This window comes from Homalodisca vitripennis, chromosome 2 (assembly GCF_021130785.1).
Source record: "Homalodisca vitripennis isolate AUS2020 chromosome 2, UT_GWSS_2.1, whole genome shotgun sequence".
NCBI classification, from domain to species: Eukaryota; Metazoa; Arthropoda; class Insecta; order Hemiptera; family Cicadellidae; genus Homalodisca; species Homalodisca vitripennis.
Genome location: NC_060208.1, coordinates 136,761,652 through 136,784,116, shown reverse-complemented (window position 1 = coordinate 136,784,116; position 22,465 = coordinate 136,761,652). Strand labels below are relative to the sequence as shown.

At 33.9% G+C, this 22,465-nt stretch overlaps 1 protein-coding gene across 1 annotated transcript in view; it reads right to left on the bottom strand.

Moving 5' to 3' along the window:
• LOC124354768 (band 4.1-like protein 4) overlaps positions 1-22,069 on the bottom strand; it is a 368,162-nt gene extending 346,093 nt beyond the window's left edge. Inside the window, exon 1 of the mRNA XM_046805455.1 lies at positions 21,953-22,069. The gene's annotated coding sequence lies outside the window, so the exon portion shown is untranslated. The remainder of the gene's footprint in view (positions 1-21,952) is intronic.
• Positions 22,070-22,465: the final 396 nt, after the last annotated feature.

Genomic DNA, 22,465 nt, shown 5'->3' with positions numbered 1-22,465 from the left:
GATAGTCACTGAAGGATATTTCAATAGATTGATCCATTTTAGATTAAAGTTTAAAGATGAAACCCTGAAGTCGGAAAGTGAATCTGTTTATAATAATTACCTCTAAAATTTCTCAAAATTTCTCAAAATTCTCTTTATTATTTCATGATATTTTTTTGAGTACCTACAACGATTTCAGTAACTATTTTAGACCAATGTGGAAAAATCTTAAGTCAAACGAGAGACTAAAGTCCTTAGCTTTTCTGCTAACACAATTATTATGTAATAAATGGTGAAATTTTACTGTAGACAATTAAAATCCCAATAAAAGCTTTAAATAAAGCACGTAACAAAAGCTTCTGCACGTAATATGACATTTGTAAAGTGTAACTGACTAATATGATGTTATGATAGACGAATAACAATAAATATATACACTCACCTGTTTAAAAGTGTATACATTATTATACTTATTATTATTGACTTTAACATGTGATAAAGACACATTTACTATCTGCTCATTAGACCAAAAGCGAGTTTTCAAGACCAATGGGGGGCGTAGCCCGGAGTAATTTTCGTAGTAGGGATATGCCTATATGTTTACTAAGATAGGCTCTAAGATTTCCATTTAAATTTTCAATGAACACACACACACACACACACACACACACACACACACACACACACACACACACACACACACACACACACACACACACACACACTCTCTCTCTCTCTCTCTCTCAAAAATACACAGAGAGATATCAATTATATTTAGGTAAAATGAATGTTCATAATAAGTATATAATGCAAATGTTACACACCCATTTAAATTTACGCAACAGAATAAATTAAACCGAATATAACGTAAACATTAAATACTAAAAATATTGTACTGAAATGGGCCTATTCACTGTTGACATAATTACACAAGTGCTCCAAGGAACGAAGTATTTAGAATTCCCTTATCTCCCAAAATCATCTCAGCAGAGGCAGTCAGATATTTTAGCCCTTGTTTGGCATCTACGATTGTTTACCTTGCAGTTGCCCGCGGGGTCTACCCTTAGGATTGATATGCAATTTAAATTAATTTACTTTCCATAATGATAAAGGAATATCTTACCCTGCCTAAACTTCTGTATTTGTTTTCCGCCAACTTGTTAACTCAGATGTTTAACAACAATTATCCCCCAAACTTGAATGTAATTATCACAACAATAATTACATGCTGGTTATGTAAAGTACGATACTGATACTAACATAGATACTGAAGTGCGACTTGGGATTTAAATATTTCATAAAAAAAACGGAGATTATTCATAAACATGAAATATAACGTAACCTTATAAAGAAAAATAACAAGGTAGTATAACAAAATTTCAATCGTATAAAAAGATCATAAAGAATCGACTGAATTAGAGATTACCGTTACTTACCATGTCTATAAAATGTTTAATTTTTGTACTTATCTAATAATATAAGTTATACTGCATTAAGGAAAGTTGTGTTTTTATTTATAAATATGCAGCATTATGTGAAATAAATAAAAATGTATGTAAAATTATATTAATTAGTTAATAAGATTTATATGTACCATGATACAAATCCGCTACTATTCTCTGTACACTTCAAACAATCCCGTTTTACATGTAGTGAAGACATTAGGTGAGATGAGCGTACATAGTATTCTAAAAAGGAGAGGGGATAGGAATAAGAAAAAAACAAACAGTTGTAAAGAATGTACCTGTCAGCTGATGAATAACAAAATCTAAGAATATTAAAGGTTATAAATTTTATTAACTTTAAGCTATACCAAATCCCTTATTGCTGTAAAGCCAACACATAACAACAGATCTAGGTGCTCTACAGGGGCCAAGATATTTCACACTCCAAATTTCATTGCAATTGTGGTATTTCTCGTTTTATAATACCTTTGTGTAATGTCGATAAATATATATTTATTTATTAAATGCATAATGCATTTTTAGTTTAGTTGTGACGTTAAACTGAACTGTATTAATTTACACGTTACTGATACACGTTTGTAAGCATTACTATATCTTAGTTTCCATCGAGAGTGCATCATTGAGAACGCTGGTTCGGCGGTGATTCTAATCACTGGATGTTCCCTCCTGAATGACATATTTAGCTATCACCATTGCGGTCTCTAAAGTTGCCAGTAAGTTAACCGTGATGGTCTGTGTGGTCATTACACCACAACATACACTTGCACCACAATACACACTTCAACACCGCACACACTTGCACCACAGCACACACTTGAAGGTGGCGATGAGGACACTGGTTCGAACTTTAAGATCCAAAACTAATGCATCAGTGAATGGCATAATTCATATTTTTTTAGTTTATATACAATATGTAAGAGTGGAAAGTTCAACTAAAAATAATTAACGAAACTGCCTTTTTGTTACCTGTGTTAAATTGGGCAAATATTCTAATTAAAAAACCCACTACCTATGATTTACTTTATTTTAATTAGGTAAGATTTATGACAGAAAAGAATAGTATGCTGATTTTTTTAACTCGGATTAACGGTTATAAATAAAACATTATTTTTTGTTCTTAGTAATACGACATAATGAAGTTAAAATTCTTTTTTGTAGAAATATGTTTTCCGTTGTAGGAATATGTGCTTTAATATGATTTTGCAACGAAATATCAATAATGCTGCTCGGTAGGTTCAGATTTCTCTGTAATTGAGTCTCACATAATTCTTAAAATAACCAATGACAGAATACAAGGGTGTTCAGAAAGTGTTTTGGAAAAAAGTAATACTTTAGGGTGTAATTTTTCTCATAAAAATAAGTTAAAAGGTATCTAGTAAACATAAGTTGTAAACCCCACACTCCCTTCTATCTGCCTGCATGTGTTCAACCAAGATATGCAGCGTTAGTTATAAGATGCTTATGAGACACATAAGACATGTACACGTGGGTTTAACTATTATTACAACTTTTTGTAATTTACGCATCGACATTTTCTTGGCATTTTTAATGGTTTTCATTGTATTTGAACGTACATTCTCATAAGCATTTTATCCCCTAATATTCTCCCTCGGCAAGCCTTAACGTGAATTCGAGTTATTTGATATATATTATAAAAGTTTTATAATATTATTGAAATCATTGCCTAAGGAAACACTAAAGTTTTAAATTTAGTTTTATAGTATTTATTACAGAAGTTTTTTTAGGATATACGAATCATTTTTCACTGAAAGAAACAATATTAAGTGGAAATTAATAAATTTTTGAACGCGTAGTATAATAAGGTAAATACTCTGATTTTTTTCTACGTTAAATTGCCACTGGCCGAATGAATGGCATGTCACTGGAGAAAACAGAAAATAACAATAAAAAGTAAACTTATATCTGAACAAAACACTTACAGTGGAACCTGTCAATAAAATATTATTGGATCAGCTCGTACAGCGAGACGGATGTGACGCAGGACGTTACATCAACAGGTACGAGGAACGTGAGGACGTGACTGGGAGTCAGTACGTGTCGGCACACGCCGCTCCCGGAGCCATCACGTACTTTTTATAACAACTAATGGAGTTGATGTCGATATCACACAGGCTATACAAGTTAATCATACTTTTTATCTAAAGAAACTATTTTTTTTTAAATTGTTAGAAATGTTATCCCTAAGTTTTAGATGAGTTCTTGGCGATGAAATATGCTTTATTGATTACAGTCGCTTTCAGTCTGTGAGCGGTGGTGTTGGGGTGGGGAGAGGAGGAGGGATTTTCCCCGTATAAATACGCAGACTAGCTTTTCGTGAAATTGACATAGGAATTTCCCTTCAGAATTACACCTAATGCTAGTGTAGAATCAAAAGGGTGAAAAATACCAAATGATACTATTCGTAGGTCAGAAAGTTACAAAGAAGTCAGAAAGTTACAATAATCATACGATAACAGTATTATTGTCAGTCAATGAAATAAAAAGACTGCAAGTCGTCTTTTTCCCCCAAAGAGAAAAAATATCAAGACTTTTTGTGTATCATACTCTAATTTAAAGAAGTTTCTACTTATATGGCATTGAGTATTTGCAGGTATGAACTTAAAAGAAGATATAAAAACAAGATATGTGTAAATATACTAAGAAAAACAACAAATGAGCACTAGTGCATCGAACTTTAATAATAGAGAATACATGATTAAGAAAAGTGAATATTATGAGAATAGACTATATAGAGAATCAGAATTATTATAATTAGAATATTTAGCCTATAAGATGCCTACTGTTACTTTACTTGGTGTACTTGATGACTTAAAATAGGATCCGATGTGGCAAGTTTTCACATCAGTATAAAATCACATACAACAAATGTGTGAGCACTGAAGGCACACAAAGGCAGACTGCGCGCGCACGTCGCGGTCGCACATCTCCGACCTCTCTCTACACTCTCAGTCACGCACGATCGACTGCCCTTGCTTGATTGTCTGTGTGATGGACTCCGTCAAGCGTGGAGCCAGGCCGGTCTATTTCGTCCAGGGGAACTTAAGTTTCTCTCATCAGTTTATCAGAAATGATGCCATGTATGAAACGTGTGCACATTAATGGCGTTTTTGAATCGGCACGTAAATAAATGGGCAGAACACTTACTGCGGGCAGAATGTGATGTAACGAATACTATAATTAATACTTGTTGTAACCAACAGCAGAGCGCAGTAATGTGCGATTAGTAGGATAATACAATATAGAAACATGAAGTACAAACACCTTTTTTGGTGTTCATATGCGCACTTTCCAGAACTAATAAGCATGGACAGCGAAATGAACTGAAAAGACTCCGTTTTTACACTGTTCTTGAAGATTTACCATTGTGGTAGCTACAGTCTCTCATACATCACAAATATCGTGCTTAGAAATCCAAATCCAAAGTTTAGTATTCGAGATTGTCTCTCAACATCGGTAGTATCTTTGTTCTTGAACTAGAATTAGTACTGAATCCGTAAAGTTACTTAGGAAATCGAAATATAAATCCTGTTTTAGAACCTGATGTTGCGTTATAACCCAGGTCTTGTGAATCGGACTTATTATATTTACTGTTTTTGGATGAAATATTATGCTACTGTGAGGTCTTGCTACTAGATATTTGATTTTTTATGTTTTACGTTTTAAACTACTTCAGAGAGGCGTTTATGAAAGTTAAATAATAACGTTTTTACTGATCAAGTTTTACTTATTTTTTATTCCCATTGGCTTATGATTGAACAGGCTTACTGAATAATACAAGAAATGGGTTTTGGTTACTGTCTATCCATGTGTTATGTAAACAGCGTTTGGAAGTTGATTGATTCTAGGGCCAATTGTTACCGGCCGGAAGAAGGCGCTAAAGTGTCGTGCATGAAGCTCAGTTACTGACATCGATGACCATATACTCCCATATATTAAACATCGATGGTTATTAATAGCGCGGGTTCAAATGCTGCCCGGACCGGTGACCTATTTATCAGTATTTTTTCCTGTCCTTATACCACCACTCCCTGTACTTAAATTTGTCCCGCAGGTCTACAGTGTTTGGATAATTGGCAAATTAAGGCTATGAAGTAATCCACCTCTCTTTAAAGAACAAATAAAAATCTATAACGTGATAAAACGTAATCCGGATGTGTGTATAACTGATCATTGTATGATTTGTGGGAAAGACAATGTGCTATGAAGAATTATAATTAATCTTTATTGCGCTCAACAACCTTCTATAGAGAGACTGAGTGAATTGATATGCTTCAGATATTTCAATTATATCGTACCAAGAGTTAACGAGTACCTAATTTGCATCAAACTACTACGAGGCCACGTGTCACTCATACAGGCTTTACTGAGGTTGTATTCAAAATCTCAGGTATGTGGGTCATTTCATTCCGACAGTTAGGCTACATCTGTTACTATGTCAAAAAACGTCATATTTTTAAAGACGTCTCGGGTTTTTTAACAAATAAATTTTGTTTGGTTGCCATAAGTTATTCATAAGATCACTATAAAACTTTTCACTATCACTCTGCCGCATTCCATGGAGTGGCATGCAACATCATACAATTTGATGTTGCTTATATAGGAATGAAGACTCATACAAAATATCAAGTCTCTCAGACAGTTCATTTTCAAGATACAGTGCGGTTGGACAGACAGATGAACAGAAAGAAAGATAGAGACAAACGGAAATTAAAACATTGACCCTCTTGAGTGATAGGCTTCGCAAACGGTCAGCCAATAAAGTGCGCCAGATAAATTCGCGTACGGACTTCGAAGTTGCATTCAAAATTTCAAGTTTATAGCTCATTTCATTGAGACAGCTAGTTTACATATGTTACTATTATAAATGTGCAGTTCATTTACAAATGTAGATATATTTAGCGATTTTCTCAAAGCCATCATGGTTATCTTTAAGACCAATGTGAAATGTTTACTAATAAAATGGAGCTAAATCCAGTGGAGTGGCATGTATCAACATCAAACACGATGTTGTTTATAAAGAAATAAAACTTCAATAAAAATTTCTAGTCTTTAGGTCAGTTAGTTTTTTGAGATATCATGCGAATATTGTGTGATAACATTTTAAACAAAAAATATAGACATTTAACGGTGTTGCCGTCAGTTATGTACGAGTGATCGGAAAACAAATAACATTAGAATCAAGCATACATGGAAATTAAACCTATAGTATTTTGTTGACTCTACAATAATTCTCAATACATTACCAGCTTTCATGGTAGAACATCGGCCTAGATAGGAATACAACTACTGAGGAAGATCATATCCGGCACACCGGGTCCGCTTGTCCGGAGTGTGAAATTGATATTCTGGTGCTGGAACGGACTGATTCGGTAGCATATACCACAAGAAACGAACACAAGTAGCACACCTCGAGCATAGAGATCACTGGATCGGATTCCATATGAATGTGACCATCGGTAACGGATAAAGTAACGGAGCCACGTGACCTTGAACCTGGTCAATGTCTGGAGTACTCCCGACACTCCCATCTATCTCTGTTGACCTGTTCTTTCACTGTGAAGAGAATTATTTCAACCAGGTGGAGACTTGTAACAGTCTGAATCTATCCTGTTCTTTGGTGTGTGGTTGAAACATTGTAACAAAGTTGGCAAAGCATTTTGAGAAGAGACTCGGCACAATGCCTACATTTCTGTTAATGTTAATGTTACATAAGAACGATACAAAAAAACATTCGATTTTTAAATTGCCGATTTTTTTCAAATAATAATTAAGGAAAATATAATATATTATACAAATACAAATATCTTTATTGTTATCAAACAAAATAAATTTCATCAACAAACGTCATTACAAACATTTTCTAAAAGCTAAACATATTTCTTATCTAAATAATCCTTAATATTATAAAAAAGTATTTTTAAGAGAAAATGTTTTACATTTCTTTTGAAAGTAATTTCATTACATTCTTGTTTCAGAGCGATCGGAAGGCTATTGAAGATTTTAATACAATTATAAATAGTGTGGTTTTTGAAAAACTTTGATTTGTGTGGTGGTATATTATAACTGTGCTTGTTCCTGGTTTTACTATTCGAAGATGGTAAAAATTCAGAGAAAATGTGCTGGTTCTTTTTCATGAAAATAAGTGATTCCAAAATGTAAATAGATGGAAAGGTGAGCAAATTAAAAGATCCAAAGTAAGCAGCACATGATTCTGTTCTGCCAATTCCTGCAATAATCCTCACAGCTCTTTTTTGCAGAATGAAAAGAGTCCTCGTATATGAGCTTTCAGATCCCCAAATCACAACTGCACATGAAAGGAAAGGATAGATGAGGGCATAATATGCTGAAAGAAGGATTTCAATACTGGAGAAGGTGGACAGACGTCTTAACACAAAAACTCCTGACGACAAACGTTTAGCGACATGTTCTATGTGAGAGTGAAATTTTAAATTTGCATCAAGGTGAAGTCCCAAAAATGTTACGTTATCCTCCGCAGTAACAATACTTTCACCTATGTAAAGTTTTAAAGGAATTGTGTCTTTATAGCCAATATAAAAATCAAGCAGTTTAGTCTTATTAGAATTGACACACAAAAGATTTTCTTGGAACCATTGCACAATGTTATTTGATTCAACATAAGAGTCAATTTCCAAATCTTGTCGTGCCCGATGTGATATGGCTAGTGAGGTTTCATCTGCGAAAAGACACAGATTACCCTTATGAACACTTGTTTTTAAGTCATTTATGTACAAAATGAACAGTAACGGGCCTAGGATGGAGCCCTGAGGGACTCCAGAGATTAATCAGAAATGAAGACATGACTAATAGTTAGTAAAATGAGAAGCAATGTCGATTATGGAAGATTAGATAGAAGAATGAGAGGAGTAGTAGTATGAATGTTAATCGTTGTTTGTTGCCAAGTATTGTCCGGTGACATCCTGCAGACAACAATGTGTAGTGTGGACAAAGGGTCCTGAGACAATGAAAGGAAATTGTACGTGTACTTCAGTGCAATTGCTGTCGTCTCCATCACAAGTTATTGACAGTTGGTATTTGACGATACAACTTAATATATGATATTTCAAGATTGGAAAATATACTAAAACCTTGTTAGAAAGAAAATTAACTACTTATTTATTTATATTAAAAACCCCTGCATAACCTCTATCCCTCTATCCTATAAATTAACATAAATTGTTTATTTTAAAATAGGAGTACTAATCACTTATATACATCACTAAAAGTAGTCATTTATATTGTTGCCATAACATCTCCATGTTTGATCAAAACAATTAAACTCTAGAATGGAATCATTCGTCTAGTTAAAATGTATTGTTCAATGTCAACCCCGCCAAAAATGATTAAAAATAAATGTAATTTATTTATTGTTAATACAAGGTAGGATTGTGTCACACCACCGATTGACGTGTCAGGTTCCGCTGAGGCTGCATAGAGCATTTAAATTCTATAGCTCATTTTATCTTAAGATATCATGCGGACATAATAATATATTTAAACCTTTCCGGCAGACAAAAGAAAAATTCTGTCAGCCTATTGAGAGATAGGACTTTAATGACTCTCAGTCACATTCCATGGATACACAATGCTCCTCCACTGAACTAATTCTTGTCTATGTAGAATTGAAGTTTAGGCAAAATTTAAAGTTTGCAGGTAAATCCTTTTAAAGATATCCTGTTGATAGACCGGGCTCAGCCAAATTCCACAGAAGGATATGTACATCATTAAGCAAGATGTTGCCTTGCCTAAGTAAAATTACCTCACGTGCAAAATATCATGTCCATCGCCCGATTTTCTCTTGAGAGACATATTTTAAAGATTAAAGGAATTTTACCCGAACCTTCGTCTTAGCTAAATGAAATATATAGCCTACAATTTCAAGTTGTGGGTTTTAATGACGCTCAGCTAAATCCCATAGAAAGACACGCAGCACCATCTAACTCGATATTCTTTATACAGAAATGCAGCTTTATACTAAATAAAGAGTGTCTAGGTAAGTTCGTTTCCAGATATCATACAAAAGATAGACAGACAGTCAAAAATGCAATTTTCCAGCTCCTCAAGCCAAATAGCTTTGTGGTAATCCTCAGCCAATTATAATTTAAAAAGGCATTTAATAAACGTAAAACATAAATTATTAAATGAATATAATTAAATAAAGTATTTAATTATATTCATTACTACGGTAATATAACAGCATAGCATCTGATCACGATCTCCTTACCATGTCTGCTCTTAAACATAGTATTTTTTAATCATCGTTGATGATGGAATCAGAATCTACCTGGGACCCTACGTATCTTCATAAATACTAAATTTATTATTATTTTAAGATTAATTTTATTAGATGTATTGTTGTGCAACGTGGAAAAATTTCAATATTTTTCCATAACATGTTCTATAATTAAGGGTTGTTGTTTCTATATTTTTATTATTATATGAAGATCTTCATATTGTGTTAAAAATATGTTTGTAAATAAAGGAAGTGAAGATCAATTGGATTGTTTATTTGTGAATATAAATATTACTTAGGATTTTTTATAGGATTGAACAGAAAACCGATTAGTTTAACATGTACAATTTTAATTAGTGAAATGTGAGATACTGGAAACTTTTAGAACTTATTAAAATTATTATTCTCCTCATTCGTGTAATATGTTAACATTGGGAATCGTACGTAAATATTTCACAAGCATTAGGCAACACACAGTAATAACATATTTAAACATTACGAATCGCATACATTACAAATATTAAAACGTTACCTTACTATGAATTTCCATCTAAGCTTTGTGACTAAAACATATATTGTGAACCCACAAGCGATGCTTGTACGTGACTAAGTCCATATCTAAATGTCGCGACACCTTGTATTATTATTACATGGCCATCAAATGGAGCAATAAAACAAGCAAACGCGATGTACAATTGTCTGACATAAAGACAACCCACGACGCCGATGTGCGGCCATTGGGGCTCCGTATTTTATGACACCGTCTCAAGGCCCAAGCTCTTGAACCCATAAATGTTCTTGTAAAGTGCGGGGCGTTGTCCGACCGACATTATTGAAATGGTGATATAGCCATCAAAATCAAATTTAGTGTTTAGCAATAAATCCATGTGAGTATTGTCTGTAACATATCAACCCATTAAAAATAAGATATAAGGAGACAACATAATATAAAAAGGATTAAAAATAAAGTTAATCATATATCATGAATAAGGTGTATGTGTATAAATCATTCCACCCTAAAAATACTTTGTCAGTATTTCTAATTGCACCATATTCGTGATTTCCATAATATGTTAGACTGGTTTAGTGTAGATCCAGATTAGTCTTTGGTGTGGTATGATCTGGATATATCCTGGATACAGGTAAGATCTACTATATTGCAGAACAGTGTAATTTTAGAAACAATAATCACTTATTACAGAAGTGATAACAAGTATTTTTATGGGGAAAGATTGAACGATAAATAATTCGAATTATATTTGTAATTCTTGGTAAATGTCTTATGTTCCATTAATCTAAAATTTAAATGAGCTCATTGTTGTTCATACAAACTTAATGAACGTAACAGTTATAAAACAAAACATGAATGGACAAAGAATGAGAACTTGGAATTATTAATTCGCCCGGCAAAGTGATTGATCCGGATTCAAGTCGCGGCGGAAATAGCGAATTAGTTGAAAACTTTCAATGTTTCGGTGTTATTAATACGAATATCCTATAAAACTAAGTAAAATTAATAAACAATAAAAGCATTCTTTAAAGGACACAGGATTGCGGTACTAAAGTCTTTCATAAGGAGCAGGTTGAATTCAATGCTCGGAAACAAAAGGATTATTCCGATGTGAAAATAATTGGATAGGCGAGTCTCTCTTCTACATCTTGAAATCCTTTTCCATCACTTCGCTGCTAAAATCTACCGCCACAACAAGCTTCTAAGATTTACCAGGAACAACAGCAATTAATAGACTCCACGGCCACTGTCAGGGTGTGTACCTGTATGCCGCACACTCCGGTCAGGATCCAAACACGGACCTGTGGTCCGATAATTGGTTTACGTGGGCTGGCTGAGTAATTAACAGAGGATTCAGAGACCGTGCCGTTGAGCCTCTTGTGCGCCTTGGCAGTGGGCAGTCTGGGCCCTCGGTATCTTGACTCTGACTAATGAGTCACGATATGAGGAGCTGAAATAAATCTCTAAAATCGTCCCAAATTCATTATATTAGAACAAATGTGAGTACATAAGTAGTGTATCTACATTCAACTAGTTCAATATTTGACAAGGCATGTTTTTACAGTATGTAAAAAGAATACATACTTAATGGTCATATTTTTAAAGTACACTCCTACACGTACCGGAAATATACAAGTCAAAATACTCGTTTAAGAAATATACAAATTTTGTGTGTTTATTTATTCCCTAAATTGATATAAATACGAGCCAAGCACCACTTGCTGACACTCTATGGCAAATTTGTTGACTCGAAAATGGTAATGCCTAGTACGCTGTGTTTTGCAATGTGGATGCTCTCGATCCTTAGGTGTACTATCCGGCTGGCTTTAAACATAGATAACTTTATATTTAACACATATTAATATACCAAATGTATATAATATCATATTTATTTATGTATATATATATATATATATATATATATATATATACTGCAGGTACACAGTAGTAACCACTATGTACGTAAAGTGGATTTTCCGTCGATATAATATACTATATATATATATATATATATATATATATATATATATATATATATATATGTATATATTTCTTCTCAGTATTACAATAAACATAAACATAAGAATTGTGATACTTCTAACTGTTTTTTCTCTTCTCGTCAATATTCTTATAACGAACATGTCCAAAACTAACTATTATGTCTTGGAGTAATATATAATACTATCTAATGCTTCATCAAAATAATGATTGCTTGAATGATTGATATTGCAGATTTTCTATCCTTTTTACACAAGTTTTCTAGAAAAGTATATGGTTCACACGAAAGTGAAACTTTACTGTGAGATTTCTTTAATATTGTGGAGTTTTAGTAAATTATTCTGAAGGTTTTGGAATCTCAAAAATGTTGACCGGTTTTCACGGGAACAAATTTTCACATATTAATTTATTGTGTGATAAATGGCCCAATAAATTATAAAGGTTTTATTCCAGAAAAATAACAAAAATAAAAATAATCAATCCATTTTTACCAATTTGAACATTTCACATTTACATAATAATGTGAGTAATTTATTATATATTGTAAAAGATTTTAAACCAAAACGTCAGTGAAAACCCTGAACATGTTTCATAATATCTGGTATTGAGCTGTCAGATGGAATTAAACTTCAGTTTCGGCAAGTGCACCTTAATTTACATACTAGGACAATTTCCTCCTACACTCTGGAATGAAAATCACTCATTAAAAGTAATGGAGTTGGCACAGAACTGTCTATTATAGTTACTTCGGTCGTTACGGGATTATCACTCAGTATAACCACAGGACCGCTCGGCGTTGGAGTCAAATTAGCTCCAATATCGCAAGAACCGTATAAAACCGTATGGCGATCACAATTCGCGCTAATGCAATATTTCTGTCCTATATATCTTGTCTTCGTAGGTTAGAAACTTCGGTAGAACCTACTATGACCAAAATGACCATTTTTTTATATTACCAGCAACGAATGAACGAAAATACTACAAAAAAAAAAAAAAAAAAAAAAAAACGAATGAAAATACTACAAAAAAATGAAAGGCAAAGAAGTATAGGATGAGTGTCAGTACTTAAAATATTGAACGTTTTTTACTCACTCGACTCCTACACGAAAGGAAGAGGTAGATTGGACTCCATACAGTCACTGCATTTCTGGTGGTAATTTATTTTATGACCTGAACTTCACGTGGCTTTCTTGGAAAGCTCTAGTGATTCCCACAAGCGGTGGAGAAGTTAGGTCTAAACTCCAGTATGACCTCCATGCTCCATTTACCAATGACGCAGTCTAGTGGGTACAAAGCAAGGTCGAGCGTGGCTGCTCCTTGGATGGGTGACCGCTGAGCGATCCTGTCCTTGCAAGCACAGTCCGCCTATCCGGTCAATAGCGGTGGTTCGAAAGTAATCTTTTTAATCCGTTTATGCCCAAGTTGATGAGGCTACTTAGCCCTCATATCGCCTGACAAAGTAAGACGTTTTATGAACTATGACGACTAATATTGTACAAAGATATAGTGATATAATATAATGTTGTAGTTGTTATAACGTTTATCTCAAAAAATATTATATCCTTCAATTTGATAAATAAATAATTTATTAACTGTTTATATTTATTACTTACGGTGGAAATTCGTAAGAAAAGCTCAATTATTGGCATTTTCAAGTTGCAACAATTTTAGTTTAGAGAATAAAGCACCACAATCGTATAGGCACATGCTTTTCTTCAAGGCTTTTTGATACCTGAAGTTGGGGATGGAAAAAAGAGAAAAAACACGCTTAGCCAAGCGTTTTCTCTTTTTTTATTCGGATAGTATCCATTAAGGAAAAAAGGAATTAACAAGTGTTGATATTACTTTTTTATCTGAATTTATCATAAAATACAGGGTGTTTCATATGAAAAAATAAGTTGGCCAACATATTTAAAACGAAAAAATCCATTAAAGAAAGAATTGGGGAAAGTCCGTCATTTACAGTTTCTTGTATCTAAAAAATAAGATGATTTTGATAACCCCTCCCCCTACATATATACACACATAATGTTTATTATTGTTTCGCGATATCTGCAGAATCGTGATACTGATCTACGACCTGTCCCTATTTCAATTCCGAATAGTTGCATTGATCATTACTAGTACGGAAGTGGTTGTTCATAAATCATTCTCTCTTAGCAAAGCCCATTCCACACATAGTTGTTTGGTTGGGTCAGCTATTAATATGTTGGTTCCCTCGTCATACGAACACATATTTTGGCCTACTGAAATTTATAGAAAAGCTGGGACAATAATTGAAGGGGAGGTTTATGAGACTTCAACTGGACGTTCTGAATTGGAAGGCCTAATAAAATGGGAGTGAATTTAATATTATGATTCAATAATGAGGATAATCCTGATTAATTATAAATAAACTTATCGTAAATGAACATTAAACTTAATTCACTAATCGTATAGCAGTTTGTATTCCCAACACATGAATAAAAAATCGGATTATGTGACCTTTTAAGGCAGTGCAGGTATTGATGTTTGCATTGGAAAAGTCAAAAAGTCGGAAAGGCTTATTGGAAACATATATAGGAGATTTTTTTAACTTACTTTAGTTTCATAATCCACCTGGATGTCATCTTTATCAAGAGATTTTCTTATTCTTTATTCCTTGCTTCTGCAGCTTCCACATAGTCTGGCTTAATCAAACAGTTGAGAGCACTAACTGTATTCTTTCCAAGGATTTTTATCTTAACTTTCCCAAAACCTTTACATAATATTACTTTTTACTTTGATGAAAAATAATATTACTATTAGTAAAGTATTATATAAATATTTACTTTATTCTTAAAACAGTCAGAGAATATGTCTGCAACACTCGCATTAACCATTAAGAGCATATATTACGGATAAACTCCTAAAGAGTAAAATATTCTTAATTTGGAGACATGTGACGTTACTTTTTGAGCCTTGAGAGTCTGTTTAAACGTTAATTTTTCAGATGTTTATAACTCTATATTGTAGTAACAAACCTTTTTAGATTCTTTTATAAAACTATTTTCATTTTTAAATTGTAAATGCAAAGTAATAATGTTTAGGTACAATATATATATATATATATATATATATATATATATATATATATATATATATTTGTTTCTTCTTGTCATAAGTATTTTTAATGGTAAAAGTTGTTTTGTAGGTTGGACGAATTTGGCATTACTTGTTTGGCTCGTGATATATTAACTCTATATTACAAACCTTTTAAAATAACAGTAATAAAAATAACGTCACATAAGGAAGACGTTATAGAATGTTGGGACATACTGTAAATAGATATCATATTCAGTTTGACAACTTACTAAAGAATGAGTTAATTTGACCAGTATCAGCCGCCGAAAACGTCACGTCGTGACGTCACAGAGGCCGAGCCAGTCACGTCGCTTCGTGGCTTTTGTGGTCGCGCTAACGTCACGGCGCGGCTTTTATACGGGCGTTTACTCTAAAAGCGGCCATTTCCTCAAGTGGCCTTTCTTGTCAATCGTCCTTTCTTGTGCAATTTTCTGTAAAAGTGTTCTTCATAGCTGACCCAGTTTAGCTTTAACAGTTATTCTAATGTTGCTTACTGAACTGATAGTGTTGCCGTTAATATAGCAAGCGCCATTTAAATTTATTTTCCTATAAAAGAGTTTAAAGTTTTTTGAATAATACCAAGAATATTTACAACAATTTTACATGTTACCAGCCTTTATGATGCCATGGTATTTTGTGCACGTGTTTGTTAGTGCGTGAACAGTAAAAACCGTTGGGCTTAAGAGGAAATATAAACTAACTACAACATTATGCATATGTAAAAAAGTTGAAGTATAAATTTTACCCCTCTTCTGGTGAGGACGATAGTGCACGCTGTTGTACTACCAAGTAAACTAAAACATAAAAACTTTAAGTATCATTTATCTATATTGTCAAACGTAGAACTTAAAGATATTTTCAAACAGTGTCTTCAAGCGGTTATTTACTAAATGAGAAACCAATTTATTTGATAGTGTTTTATAATACAGATACGCAAAAATGTAATGCTACGCAGGAAAAAGTAATATCCATTTAGAATTGAATGCATGACACGAACCATGAAGAGTATGCAAAATGAAAGGCAATGTCGATTATGGAAGATGAGATACAAGAATGAGAGGAGGAGTAGTAGTATGAATGATAATCGGTGTTTGTTGCAAGTGCCAAGTACTGTCCGGTGACATCCTGCAGACAACAATGTGTAGCGGACAAAGGATTCTGAGACAATGAAAGGAAGTTGTACGTGTCCTTCAGTGCAATTGCTGTCGTCTCTATCACAAGTTATTGACAGTGAAGATTTGATGGTAACCACTTTCTTTACTATCTTCATCTATAAATTAACTTATCTGTACTTTGAAAATAGGAGCATTATTGTTGTATACATTGTTGAAAACAGTAGTTTATATTTTTCTATAACGTATCAACGTTATGATGAACAGGTGCACACCTAGCATTAAGCATTCTTCTAATGATATGTATCACCCACTGTCAACAATGTAGAGAATAATAAAAACAAATATCTAAATTTCTTGTTAATACAATGCAAGATTACGCAACACCACGCGCCGCGTAACAGTCTTCACTGAAGGTGCATTCAAAATTTCAAATACGAATTAAAGATAATTTACTTTCGACATTTCATACACAAAATAGACGAGATAGACTATCAATCATGCAGAAAAATAAGTCTAATCTCCTCCCGGTAGACAAAACAGAATTTTTACCAACCTATTGCATTTAATGAATCTTAGCCAACTCATTCTTGTCTACATAAAAATGAAGCTTCAAGTCTATAGGTAAGTTTTTTCGAGATGACGTACGGACAGACAGACAGACAGACAGGCAAGCAGGCAGTAGAAATCAAAATTTTCAAGCCCTTCGAGTGGTAGGTTCCTATAACAATCAACAATCAATACTCCACATGTCCTACTTACTATGTTTTAAACAAGAGGGTAAAAAGGTCACAGTGGGAGCATGGACGTAGGCGTGCCTTCCCCGCCTCAGCGCTCAGGAACTTATCTAATATAATCGCATAGAACTAACTCAAATGTAAAGTGACATGCGGAAAATACAAATCACAACCCCTTCACTTCCACATCCGGTGGTTAATATAGTATAATACACTCTACTGGTCCCTTTACCAGGTGTTACTAGGTAGTCTTTTTAATATCATGTTAAATGGCTAATGGAGTTTCTTATTCGTTTAACTGGCAGAGTATATTTATTTATTATCATATTGTATAGTAATAAGACATTTAATACAAATACTCTACTATAGCTAGTGTGGGTCCTAGGATAAATATTCTCTTCTGGCTAGTTTATGCCTTCCAGTTGAACCAATCTGGAAAACCAATCTGGCAACTGTATGTGTGTTTAGGAGCGGCAAATCTCTAACCACCAATGTAGAGATATAGAAGTGCACGGGTGAATTGATAGGTTTGATCTACTGCAGAAGATTACTTATTGTGTGGATGGAGCTCCCTTACTGTTACAGGCTAATACGTATGTAGTGCTGTCCCCTACCTGGACAGGCCAGAACAAAGCTGTCCATCCTTCTTCCATTGTGACGACATATAGTGCCCACCATCTCTCCTCATTGGATCTCGATATGAAGCAGCCCCTACTCTCAACATTACCCATCCTATTCAATTACCATCAACTATAATTCTTGACCGGTCTGTTTAAAAATTTGGCATTAGGTACGTCATGGAATTCTTAAAGATGTTATGTTGGGCGTATCATTTTCAAACCACTATTTAAATTAATTAATTAACCTCAGTACGCCTAATTAATTTTTATAGTGGTCAAATTAACGCCTGCTCTTTAAAAGCGCAAACCGCCAGACTGCCGAGGCAAATCCTCCTGGGGAGACTGGTGGTTGAAAGTTTTAGAGCTGTAAATAAGCTTAAAACTACGATTAGATAACATTTTTGTAGTCTTAGGAGAGATAGGCTTCAATGACTCCCAACTAAATCCTATAGAGGGACAGTCTCCATAGTCAGTCTGTATGCCAAACACAAAATATACAATCTTCAGTTTTGAAACAACCTAGCATTCCTGGCCACTTTCATATAGTTATTAAGCATTAATAATTTGTTGGTAATTTACCATTAAACTCACCAAAACTCATTTTGGGATTGGTTTGAGAATATTGTACGCCAGATATTTGAAATTGGACTTTTCAAGAAATTTAAATCTAAAATGTCACTACCAAGTGTGATAATCCTTTGGAAGGCAAAGTCACTTGTTCAAATGTCCAGTTATATTTAGATACTGAACGGATTTTGCAATAAAATCTAAACTTAATTAACGTATTGGAGGACTGAACGTTCTCGTGGTTATGTTAAATATAAGAATGACGATACAGAAAAACATGGAGTCTTTGATTTGATTGGTCATTGGCCTAATAATTAATGTCATTTGCTATGAAACAGTTAGTTGAGCTTAGCTACAAGGTAAAAGGACGACACATTATGTGTTGTAACAAGCTTCACTGAGGTTGCATGCAAAGTTACTTCCAAAATTTAAAGTCTGCATGTAGAGTATTTCTCGACATATCTTGTCGCATGATACATTCAGATTTCTTTTCATTCAATTGGGTATGATATCGGTGTTCTTCATAATCATTTAAGTGTTTAAAACTCTACACTCCAAGTTATTATGACTTGATGTTATTTATGTTGGGACAGTTAACCAACATGTGTTATAATGTTACATGTTTGTATCTTTTAGGTGTGTTGAGTTTATTTGCAATAATGGTTACTCATAAGGAAAATGTAAAAATATTTGCTAACGCTCAGCCAAATCCCATGGAATTACATGCAGCATCATCGAACTCAGTGTTTCTCACATAAAAATGAAGCTCCATACACAATTTCAAGTCAGTAGGTCAGTTCGCTTTTGAGATATGGTGCGGAAAGACAGACAAATAGAAAGTAAGACAGAAATGAAAACATTTCAGCCCCACGTGTGATAGGATTCGCTAAAGCTCAGCCAATCACTAAGCTGCACTTCACACTAGTCCAAGGGGACAGGGAAGCCAAGAATGGTTTTTCATCACCCGCGCCCCTAAAAATGTATGCTCTCTTTAAACCACCAATATTACATAATCCAATGTAAGACAGTCGTTTAGTAAAGCATTACAATACATTTTACAATACTCTTTATTATTCCTCTATTATTCCTTGTTGTTTCTATTTTCACTGATAAAATATTACACATGGATATAAATATCTCCACGAAGAGACCAAAAATCAAGCGGAACCATTTACCATTTGAACTCGTATATCGCTTTGTTCAAAGCGATACACTAAAATTAGGGGCGCTAGATGTTGTTATAATATATGTTATGGGCGATTTCATATTATGTTGGGGTGATTTCATGTTGGGGTGATGCTGGCCTTGCAATGAAAGAGGTTGAAAAAAGACAAGACAGGGGAGAAGAAACACAAAAAAGAAGACGTGGAGTGATTTTTCTGTATGGAATGATTGTTATAGGTTATATTGTACTCACAACAGTGAATTTGAAGGAAATACAAAGTTTAAAGGCAAAATAGCATATATATATATATATATATATATATATATATTGTTTTCCTAAAATGTAAAAAAATTCTGCTAATTTAACATTGAGAAGATTGGGACGCGTCTCCCCAGTTACATTCATTGGCTGTCATACAATATCAGTATGTATACTAGTATATTACATGAGTTGCTATTCTATCATACACTAATTGTATATGTCACTCGTAAAAAAATAAAAAAGTATACATAAGGGACAAATAGAATATATATACCGATACAAAACATACAATGCATGTATATATAGAATAGAATAATAAATATGTTAAGAAAGATAAGCTTAGATTGACAAACTTAAAATATCTGTATATTAAATATATAATGCTTGCCTCTAGCTAGCCAATAATTTATGTTCACAGTAGTATTCCTTTTTTTAACAATCATTATAATAAATTATTGTCAAAGACCTCTGAATTTTACCGGGTTTTATGCCTACAGTGAATCAATTACTCCAGAAAATGGATCTTACTTCTCTAAAAGTGCCCTAACGTTCATGAGGATCCGGAGGAAACTTGCCTAGTAGGAGTTCAGTGAAAATCTCTAACTACTCGAACACTATTCATGTTATTTTTTACATACATAAAAGCTTTACAAACACATTTGGGATACAGAATCAGAAGTCAGAGGGAATGAAAACGACTCAAGAAGAATCAAAGTCGATACGATTCTAACTGCTCTCATCTGTTCTAGAAAGAGCATCAGGAGATATATCCGTCCCATACATCGACCCCATCAAATACTTGAACTAATCACTCTAAAACAATAAGAATGTTTTAACTAGAGTGACATATTCATCACGTAAAAAGGAATTTTAAAACGTAGTAATATGACAGGTCGTCAAAATGTTCATCAAAAACAGATTTCAGTTACTGGACAAATGACTATCCAATTAAAAAAAGGATGACCACATTCAGATACTGCACGGATAAGCCTCACACACGGAAACCTCTCAGAGGAAACCCCACACGTGTCGACAGGAAACCCTTTGATTGTTTGACAACCAGTTAATATCACACCCCACTTCTTCCATCAGGACCTGAGCTAACTTTACATTCTCGTATAATTAAAACAGATCCCTCCGCCGTTTGATGTTGACAACACTTTGACGCCCGCTACGTTCGGTTTTATTAAACAGTGTAAGCGATTTTGTCCATCACATTGGACTGAGCGACTTTTGGCCCAGAGCCCACTCAGATTTAAAACTTCTCTCTATAATTGGTGCGTGTATTTGATATCGTCAGTATTAAGAGATCTGATTGACTTTATATCACCCCTTAATTGGCTTATATCAGCTAGTCCGATATTTGGATGATAAATCAAACGTAAATTGCTTCGCAGATCCAAACTACACAGTGATAACGATAAATTACTTGATGATAGAATGTTGTCAATTCATTAGAAACACATTTTTGCTTTATTACAAATTTGGTTTGCACGTTATTTTATCCTTTGAAATTTTCAGTTGAAGAGATAAATTGATTTAATTCAGACCTAATTAACATGTATATAAACAAAAATACATCTCTGGTCTAGATTTAAATAAGCCAGCAATGATAGAGTTTCAGGAAAATATTTGGGAGGATGGCCCCCAACCCTAACGGATACATCACTTTTGAGTCAGTTTTATTACAGCTACAAATCTATATAATATTTTATATACTTTGACGGGGTTGACATTTATGTGTAATGTAAGTTTAGTTCTTCGTTTCGAAGAATTTGGCGGAAAGTATCCGTAATTGGGCGTTGATATAATTTTAAGGAATAAAAACACAGTGGAAAGTATCTAAAAAGGACGTAATTGTACGTTTATTGAAAGAAGAAAAAGTTTTTATATTAGATTTCATAAACCATCTTATATAAAACTTATTTCAATAAGTCAATGCGCAGTGTTTTCCCATTTTCAACGGTTTGTAATACAACCTAATGCAGTATGTGATGTTTGTCACATACGTTCCGATAACTTCAGTAGCCTACCACTTCGAGTTATCTTACATGGACGCTTTTTGGATTATTTTACAAACATTGACAATTCATTATAAATTAAATACGAGACCTTCACATGACAAGTATGAAAAGCGCCGAAGTGGATTCGTAGGGACATACCATGGGTTGAGCGGAGTTAATCCAAAGATAAACGGGGGAGGGCGCACCAACAGAACAACACAGACACGTTATCTCCCGCGCACTGGAGCCAACGACCTCGGCAGAAGCCGCGACCAGTCGCCAAGCCCGACTGAGAGACCATCTCACCAGGGGAACCAAGCGCGCGTCGCGGCCACCTCCTGCACTATCGGTCAGACAATCATAACTAGCTTGGATGGACGTCGGCAACAATCATTGACAATATATTCCTTCTAACTGATTGTCTCGGTTAGATTCGGAAATAATATTTAACATACTTAATCTGTTTAACTTTCTCTTATTGAAAATGATGCTTGTTTACATACCATTTTAAATTGATGTACAAAATAAATGTAACGTGCTATGTTTTAGGTGTTACGTTGAGTACTAGTTATTTTAAAACGTAGTGTTATTTGATGAACTTGGTTTAGCATTTCTTAGCTCTCGCCGGTACATTTGCTAACGGCTTGATAGTCTGCGACTGTAAATTGTGGG